General features: G+C 35.9%; 1 long non-coding RNA gene across 1 annotated transcript; it reads right to left on the bottom strand.

Moving 5' to 3' along the window:
• Positions 1-285: 285 nt before the first annotated feature.
• LOC127861131 (uncharacterized) lies at positions 286-1565 on the bottom strand. The gene is made up of 3 exons (XR_008040088.1): positions 1332-1565; positions 639-749; positions 286-474 (listed from the first exon to the last, which is right to left on the bottom strand). It is a non-coding gene; the product is annotated as an uncharacterized LOC127861131 (long non-coding RNA).
• Between the last annotated feature and the right edge of the window lie 7624 nt (positions 1566-9189).

Below are 9189 nucleotides of genomic sequence, written 5' to 3'. Positions count from 1 at the left end.
ACCCCACGGGGAAACTTAATGAGGCAAATTCGGAAAATTAACAAAACTACAAAAATAAGCATAAAATAAAAAGAAAATTTGTTGGTTTCGGTAGCATATCGAATTTAATTCACTCGTGATCATAGAAAAAAATATTTTCACTCGTGGCTACGCCACTCGTGAAAATATAAATTTCTATGATCACTCGTGAATTAAATTCGATATGCTACCGAAACCAACAAATATCCTCTATATATCTCGCTCAAGTCAAGCTACTAAAACACGGAATTCTTCAGAAAGGCGGTTTCTTATCAAATTTCTTCCATGTCTAGTCCAAGTCTGTACGTAGGCAATAACTTGCTTTCGTTTCTCCTCGCACAGTCCCACCGTTCACCTAAAGTTTCCCTGGCAACGGCATTTCGACTCGAGTCCATTTTGGCCTCTTTTGCCTTCGGTTTCACGCGCAGTCTCCCAGGGTTGTCAAACTCGTGGTCACTAGTATTGAAATAAATACAAATAAATACACTACTTCAGTTGAAATAACATGTGTTTTTTCTTTTAAATTTTACTTAAAATATTCCGAATGGACATATCACATGTATTTCCATAATAACAGTTTGTGCACGACTAATAAAAGCTTTACGGACAAACAAAATTACCGAATATCGGAAGAGCTCTTGATGTTTGGTTCATCTTCACCTTTGCCATCGACGTTATATTGACCAACGAGTTTGTACACATTCTTTTTCGAGGTTGTATAGAAGAAGTGCCTGAAAGTTTTAACAATAGTTTGGGTTGGAATCTAAATGCATCGGAGGTCAATTTACGGCATAATATGAAATAAACACGACTTATAAGCCTGTTATCCGCGAGTGACTATATGAAAATGTAATTATAACATTTTTAATAGTTTTAATTTCTAATGAAACAATAACATCGCTTCAGAAACATAATTAATAACAACTAGTCGTTCTAGCCGAATATCGACTTGCCGTGCTTGCCTTGAATTTCGTTGCTTGTCGTGTTAGCCAAAGTATTGATGTACATTAGAAATGTCATTAAGTGGTGTTTTCATGTAATTTTTTCGGACAAAACACATTTTATATGGAATTAATCACGTCCGCACATATTGGTTCACTGCAAAAAGGAATATAAAACAGATATTTTGGACGATTTCAAATGTGCTTGTCGTGCTTGCGTGCATTGTAACGTAAAAACTAGGAATTTGCCTCGAATGATAGACTAAACTACTCATCTGGTGACAAATATTTATATAACCGGGAATAGTGCTCAACTTTTCCCTTAGCCTGCGCTTTATTTCGTCAAAAAAGAGTAAATAATAAGATACTTACGTGGATTTGAAATTTCTAAGCGGGGCCAATGTTGACAAATTTCTACTTAGCGTGCTAGCCAAAATGACGTCACAAACCACGTGGTATGGCCACACTGTAAGCGTTTATTTTAATAGGTCCTATATTTTTGTGTGTGTTTTGTTACAAAATGTGCTTCCTAGGGTTTTTGTGCCATCTGATGTCCAAAATGAAGGGATTATCATGGCAATATTTTGTACATGAAAGACGCGATAAAATGGTGTTTACCATACTTTTTCGATAATAATGAGTATTGTAACCGATTGGAAAATGTTTAATGTGCATACACATGATACAGTTGCTGTTTATCTACCGTTTAATGACTTGGTTATTGACTTTTAGCACATTTAAGTGATCGACATGGAAAATCTCTATATGGACACTGGTGTTCGACCAAATAGAATTTTGGAAATGGGTCAACTTCTAAGGACTGGTATTGAAATACTGCTGGATCCATGGTACTGATAAATTATTTTATTAGCTTTCGAAAACAACCGGTGTGTAGTTGATTCGTTAAAAATTGTTCGAGTTACATGGTTTACGGTAAAGATTGTGTAGTTTTTTGGCAAATGAAGTTGCACTCCTTGCTTCTATTATAGCATATATATCAAAAAAATAAAAATACATAAAATAATAATACTATGGGCTTCCCTCCTGTGATCGTGCATCTCAATGTATGAATAATGTACGTGACTTATATAGTTTGTAAAATCATTTCTAACAGTATAAATGTTTGTTTGTCCAAATTGAAAAGAGATATAGTATGAACAATTTCACTGATTCACTGCATTGTGGTACACAATACGATAATGTAACTGCACTTGTCAAGACAGGTTTGCTTATTTAAAAAGGATTAGCGCTCGACAGGATTATTTTGTCCGGAGTCGGGATGTCCGGACTGTCCACCGAAGAAAAGGTGTTAAAACTTAAATTAAATTTAAAAAAATATTTCAGTAAAAAAATTAATTGCTGGAAATTGCAGTTATCTTTCAAAATTCTTCCCGCTTTTCGTGAATCTAAGCTACATTATGTAGGAGTACTAAGACGCATTCCGGGTTCTCACATAATTCAGTCTCGGGCGCGGAGGGACCTCATAAACTTTGAAATACCCAAACACCTGTGACAGTTATGTAATATTTTATAGAAATTTCGCCTACTTTTCCTCACAATTTACTAACCTTTTCCTGCCAATCTGTAAGCATGATGGTGGTTGTTCCCTCGCCCGTGACCTTGGGATCCCGCAGCCTTTCCCTTCCTTTTTTCGTACTTCCGTCTTTAAGTTTGACAACTTTTTCTTCACCTCTTCCGCTGTACGGGTTGTCAATGACTGACTGTCTATACTGTAAATAAATTTATGTTTAAGTTGTAAATATTTCGTACTTACGCATGAATGCAAAGATGCTATATCAGACCTTAGTTAGAATCTAAATCACGCATTGATAATCAGGAGAAAAAAAAAGAAATAAATATCGATACAAGCTAGTCATTAACAAACCTGTCAGTTATCTGTTGAAAAAAGTCTATTTTGCCTTTTTGCGTTAATTTGTTTGTCAACTTTCCCTCAATGATGTCTCGGTTGACACAAAAGGCATCTACGAGCACATGTTTCTCATGGTGAGACCAACTTTTATTCCTTTGTTTGTAAACTTTCATTTTGTAAAATTACACTCGCAAAGAATCGCAGGGCTTGACACAAACTTTATATTTATATGTAAGCATTTGATGTCTTTTCTCTGTAATATAATCAGTAAGATAATCTGAGAAGTGGATCCTTTGTAAGCACAGGTTGCGTCCAGGAAATGTAATGGTTGATTCGGGTCCATTTTTGGGTGGTAACTCAATGAAATAAAGACAATAAGATACCTTTTTTAATCATTGTAGTGTGGTCTTCGTGACCTTTTCCCAGCAGAGTTCCACCAATTCACTGCATCTGTTGGGTTATACTTCCCCACACTTTCAGACTCTTGAGTAAATGAGCATCGGGTCACTTCAAGAGCTCTCACCTAAACAAGACCTCCAGTCATTCTTAACCAGCATTAGAATACAATTCCATTCGTTTATCTAAAGCTTACCTGTTATAAATTTCTCTCTTGAATCGCACCCATTCAATTTCTATTGATGCTATGTTGATTTCTTCATTCTGTGCAACCAGTGCGGGTTCACAGATCCTAGCAATTTCCGCAATTGCTTCATCTCCAAAGTCTGGAATATATATTTAATCATAATAATACATCATTTTATTTAACTTAACCTTTTCCCACTCAGAGGCAAAGTGAAAATGGATATTTGCAAACAGCATAAAACCCGAACAGCCTGCTAGTAACTCACTAGTCTGAAGTCTGTTCAGGTTTTATGCTGTCTACTGCTCATCAGTATCTAAGGGTTAGAAATTAAGCCTTTACAAATTGAATCTAGTAAGAAAAGTGTTTAATTCAATTAAACTTTAATAAGGGATTACAAATGCGTAAAAATACGTATTTATGTGGTAAAGGTTTAAGTATTTTTTAAAGTCACTATATTTTAATATTTATGGAGACACCGACACTGCACTTTTTGTTATTGTGTTGGGTTTATAATGCACATTACACAGGTGATGCTCATTAGAAATAAACTGCAACAGTGTTTAAATTGGCTACAGACTACCTGGTTCGTTATTGATACATGTTGGCCAGTTCTTAACGCTCATGAAGTGGCTCCCCTGAAAGAGGTGAAGGTCACCAGCAAACCGAAGTTCAATTGCATGAATAATTGCTGATGTAAACTCTTTCCTGGTACCCTCTAGCTTGCACACTGCATCGTCTTCTTGTGAATTATACCATTTCCTCAAGTAGGGCCCTGAACTGTTTTGTTATCATAATATTAAAGCAAAGCATGAAAAAACACAAACATTGTTAGTAATACAACATAAAGCATGCTTTTAAGGTAGCGCACCCATAATGGGCACCTATACAAATATAATCTAATCTATTATTTTCTTAATCAGCATCATTTCACTGAACTACATGCACATTTTTATGTAGGCTTTCCACGCTTAAAAAAATATACTGATTTTTTCAAAACCATCCCCACAGTCGGCTTTTGTCCAGTTTATGTGCACCCCTTGGGTATATGAAAGTTTCATAATTCATCCAGATTTCCAATTATAGGCATGCAGTTGATGTGTACAGATGCAGAAAAGGTGTTTAAAGTTTAAACAAGATGAAAAAAAAATCTTTTACAGCCATTTATTTTTTGTAACTTGTTATCTATGGAAGAGCGCCATGAAATGTAAGTGGTTTCAGGCCACGTAAAAATTGGGTTGGTTAATCACTTAAGTAATATTTTGAACTTAGTTTATATAGATACACTATATACAGCAAAAATACCAAGAAATAAAAAAGATTTACCGTTTACTTTTTGAAATAAAAATAAAAATGCAACATGCATGGCTCGTATTTTCAGCAGTAAATCACCCAATTTAGCCATAACGTTGTTTTAATTTTAATAATTGAAGAATGTGCATAAAAATTGCAACATATTTAACAATAAACATAGCTTATATGCCATATTAAATCAAATTAGGTTAGAAAAAAAACGCGTCGCAAAATAAGTATACGTCGTCGGCAGGATTCGAACCTGCGCGGGAATATTCCAAAAGATTTCAAGTCTATCGCCTTAACCACTAGGCTACGGCACCAACTATTAGGCTATTCAACCTTCGAAGAAATCGCGGGAAATCATTTGGGGTGCGCTTCCTTAAAATAGGCGAGCAAGGCAAAGCAAAACCTAGCTAAAACCATGCTAGCATGCTAATTCTAATTTGTTAGTCAAACACTGTCGGCTTCTTGGTTTTGCTTTTTTTAAATAAAATAAGTTGTGTTTAGACGCATTCAGATCCATGTAATGCATTTTATTACATAGCTCTACTATCTTTTATAACGTTCAACTTGTTTAATAATGTGACAATGTCTAGACTAACATAAGCATTAGTAAGAGGTTAACACGGGTATAAGCAGAGAGAATGCAGAGAACTACAATAATGTTATTCTAACTACCACTTACATGGTATAGAAAATTAAAACTGCATTAAGATATTTGATGTCATTAATGATTTTCATTTTGAATGGCTTTATTAATACCTTGATTTGTAATTTGTCAAAAAGCTTATGACGGACTGGATTGCATTCCAGACATCTGCAAGGCTGATGTTTTTCACCTGAATTGCCTCTGAAACCTGACATAATGCTGAGACAATGTCCATGAGTGCATGTAACCAGAATGTTACATTTGAATCCTTAAAAAGTTTTAGGAAATTTTTCCCTTTGCAGCCGAGTATTTTCTATGTGCTGCATCTGATGGATTCTGTATCTGTCAAAATTTGAATATACAAAACATATAAATAAAAAGTGACACCTAAAGTTTTCAGATGAAATGGCTCTGTTATGAGAATTTATTTTCAATAGTATTTCAATTTTGTAACCAGACAACAAACAAAGTGGCAAGAATATCAGGCAGTAAGAATAATACTGGTAAGTATAATGCACAGGAAGCTTGCGTGCAAAAAAGCAAAGCATACATGTAAGCTAACTGCTACAACTAGCCCTCTAAACGATCTAACCTGTTCTAGATGCTGAATGATGGCATTGTATCCATACAAAACATGGTCGATGGCCTTCTTAGTGTGAGGCAGCCACCTTGCCCCTCCGACTCTGGTTGGAATTTTCTTATTTAGATACAACGTCTGGAAAGATGCCTTTAAGTTTGCTCTATTGAGTGGACTGTACCTGAAATTCAAATTCAAGCTAATATTTAACACCCTGCAAAAAGAAACTATATTTATTCCCCCCTTCGAAGAAGAGGGGTTATATTGTTTTTCACATGTCGGTAGGTCGGTCGGTCCGTCCGTCCACCAGATGGTTTCCGGATAATAACTCAAGAACGCTTAGGCCTATGATCATGAAACTTCATAGGTACATTGCTCATGACTGGCAGATGACCCCTATTGATTTTGAGGTCACTAGGTCAAAGGTCACAGTGACTCGAAATAGTAAAACGGTTTCCGGATGATAACTCAAGAACGCTTACGCCTAGGATCATGAAACTTCCTAGGTACATTGATCATGACTCGCAGATGACCCCTATTGATTTTCATGTCACTAGGTCAAAGGTCAAGGACACAGTGACTCGAAACAGAAAAATGGTTTCCGGATGATAACTCAAGAACGTTTACGCCTAGGATCATGAAACTTCATAGGTACATTGATCATGACTGGCAGATGACCCCTATTGATTTTCAGGTCACTAGGTCAAAGGTCAAGGTCACAGCGACAAAAAACGTTTTTACACAATGGCTGCCACTACAACTGACAGCCCATATGGGCATGCATGTTTTACAAACAGCCCTTGTTGAACTTGGATTAGGTTGTTTATAGGACTGTCAAGGTGTAGAAAAAAATAGGTTAAGGACTGCTACCAAAAATTTGATGCCTTTTTGAATACAATAAGAGTAAAGCAAATTCAATCATCCTTTCTAATGTATGACTCAGCAAGAAGAATTACACAAGAAGTACTTACTTGTAAAAAAGATACAAATTGAGCAGTAAGGCATCACACTTCTGTGGGGTTATGGCTTTTATGTCCTTAAGCCCATCCTTATAAGCGAGCTCTAGTCTACAACAGAAAAAACAAACACTTTAAGATTCCATGCAAGATGCCTTGTCTGCAATATATAATAACAAGTAGGAATAAAGGTAAGCCAAATAATATGTATCCATTACGAATATCACTCTTGTTTAATGAAATAATACTTTCAGCAGATGGACAATAATAGACATTATCATAGTTATATTTCAATCTTACATTACCTGTGACAATCCCTATATGTAAATGTATATTTCTACAACTGGTAAAATATAGCAGATATATTTAATTTATTATTTCTTAACTAACCTGTGAGCTGAACAATGGATGGTGAAAATGAAAGGCCGGTTTGTGTATTGTCTTACACGTTCGACAACCCCTGATTCGTTCCCAGTCATAACAGAGGGGCCATCAGTTCCCTTGGCTATAACCTTCCCCTTCCAATCTTCACCAAATCGCTCCGTTAAACAGTCTGTGATCCCTTTGGTGATATGTTCCCCATCTGCCTTTGTTACGATAATCATCCCCATAAAATGGGTGTTCACCTGAAAGAGGTAAATGTAAATAGTTGTCTCATAGGAGCTTGAATTTCTATCAAAATTCGACAAGTCAATATTTGTATAATAGAATCATTAAATACCGCTTTAACCGGTGCTAGGAGTGTGAGTGGGGATTTAACTTTTATAACTGTCCAATCATGAGCTGACACACAATTTAACTGTGTTTGCGATTGTATTTTTTTGATGCGGTTAGTGCTTCCAAATAAGCCACTTTTTCAGATTATTGCATGTTATATATTGACATGAGAACGGTACTTTAATATTTTTTTGCTGAAATTAATAATTACCTTGCATTAAAAAGATGATTTTAGCAGTACAATCTCTGCCTCTTTGCAGGAGGTGTCTGTAGATCCATCACTGATTATTAATATGAATGGGCTAGAACAAATGATGTCGTCTTGTTTGACCCGCTCTGTGTCTGCGATAGCCTTGATGAATTTTTGGCAATATTTGTCAGTCAGGTACGTGTCGCCTATGTCAATGCCTTTAGATTTGTCCAAAAGGCATAATGACTTAAAGTCAGAATATGATCGACCAGCTTTTGCCAGGTAATGTGCATTCTTGAACAAATAAGTCATTTTGGTGAAAGCGACAGTATTTAGCATTTTCACGACCTTAGAAGGCTTAGCTTTTTCTTTGCTTTTTTAGCATTTTTATTTGCTACATTTTGTTTATGAGCATCTGAATTTTGATGGGCTTGAAAAGAAGGCTTCCTAAAATTTACACAGCCTGTTACATACGAATGTCCTTCATCTTCATCAACACGGGCCTCGACACAGTACTTTACACAAATTTTACATGTCATGTGTTTTTTGGTACAATCGTATTCAACCCACTCGAATTATTTTATCCATGAATCCAGAAATTTTTGCTCTCTCTTATACTTGTCATATTTTCCTTGGACTTCGAGCTTTTCTTCATTGGTTTTAGGCTTTTTAGGGGGTGGTTCAACCACCCCCGGAATAAAATTCCACATCGCGAAAACGTGTAACTTATAAATACGCACGTTTATTCTCCGGCAATATCAAAACATTAATCGGCACCCTCCAGTGTTAACTCGCACGGTAAACAATATATATTTTGATGGTACTAAGATCGATAAAATGCTGATTATTGCTGCTTTTTCAAAATAATAAATACCAATTTATTCATTTCTCAATCCGAACGCTTTGAATTTTATGTTAATTTGTGTATCGATCTCCTCGAAGTCGAGAGACATTTGCGGAACGCAAATCGATTTTTTGATCCGACAACAGGTTTTTGTCATCCGGGCATCTAGAAAAACTGGAATTTCCAATATGTTGCTATTTTTATCCCGGTCTCGAGTCGGCCCATAAATAATGTGAAATTATCGGTTTATTATGAACATATAAAGTCGTTTTATTAATGAAAACGGCTTTCCATCAGTATTTCACAATTCTTGTTATCGCGCTGACGTCACACACGGGGCAGAACCTTAGCGACGGTGAAAATAATGCCCTAGATACGGTCGATTTACAACGCTGATTGAGCTATCTCTGCTGGCATTTCGCCAATTGCATTCCTAATTGGAAGTTGATAAGTAATTAAATGTGCTGTAATTGGTGTTTGAAATGTCTTTTGACTGTTATAAATGGTTAGATTGCACTTCGAAAGCCCAATATGACCAGAAAATTAAAATA

This window comes from Dreissena polymorpha, chromosome 15, assembly GCF_020536995.1.
Source record: "Dreissena polymorpha isolate Duluth1 chromosome 15, UMN_Dpol_1.0, whole genome shotgun sequence".
NCBI classification, from domain to species: Eukaryota; Metazoa; Mollusca; class Bivalvia; order Myida; family Dreissenidae; genus Dreissena; species Dreissena polymorpha.
This window is presented reverse-complemented; position numbering and strand designations above follow the sequence as displayed.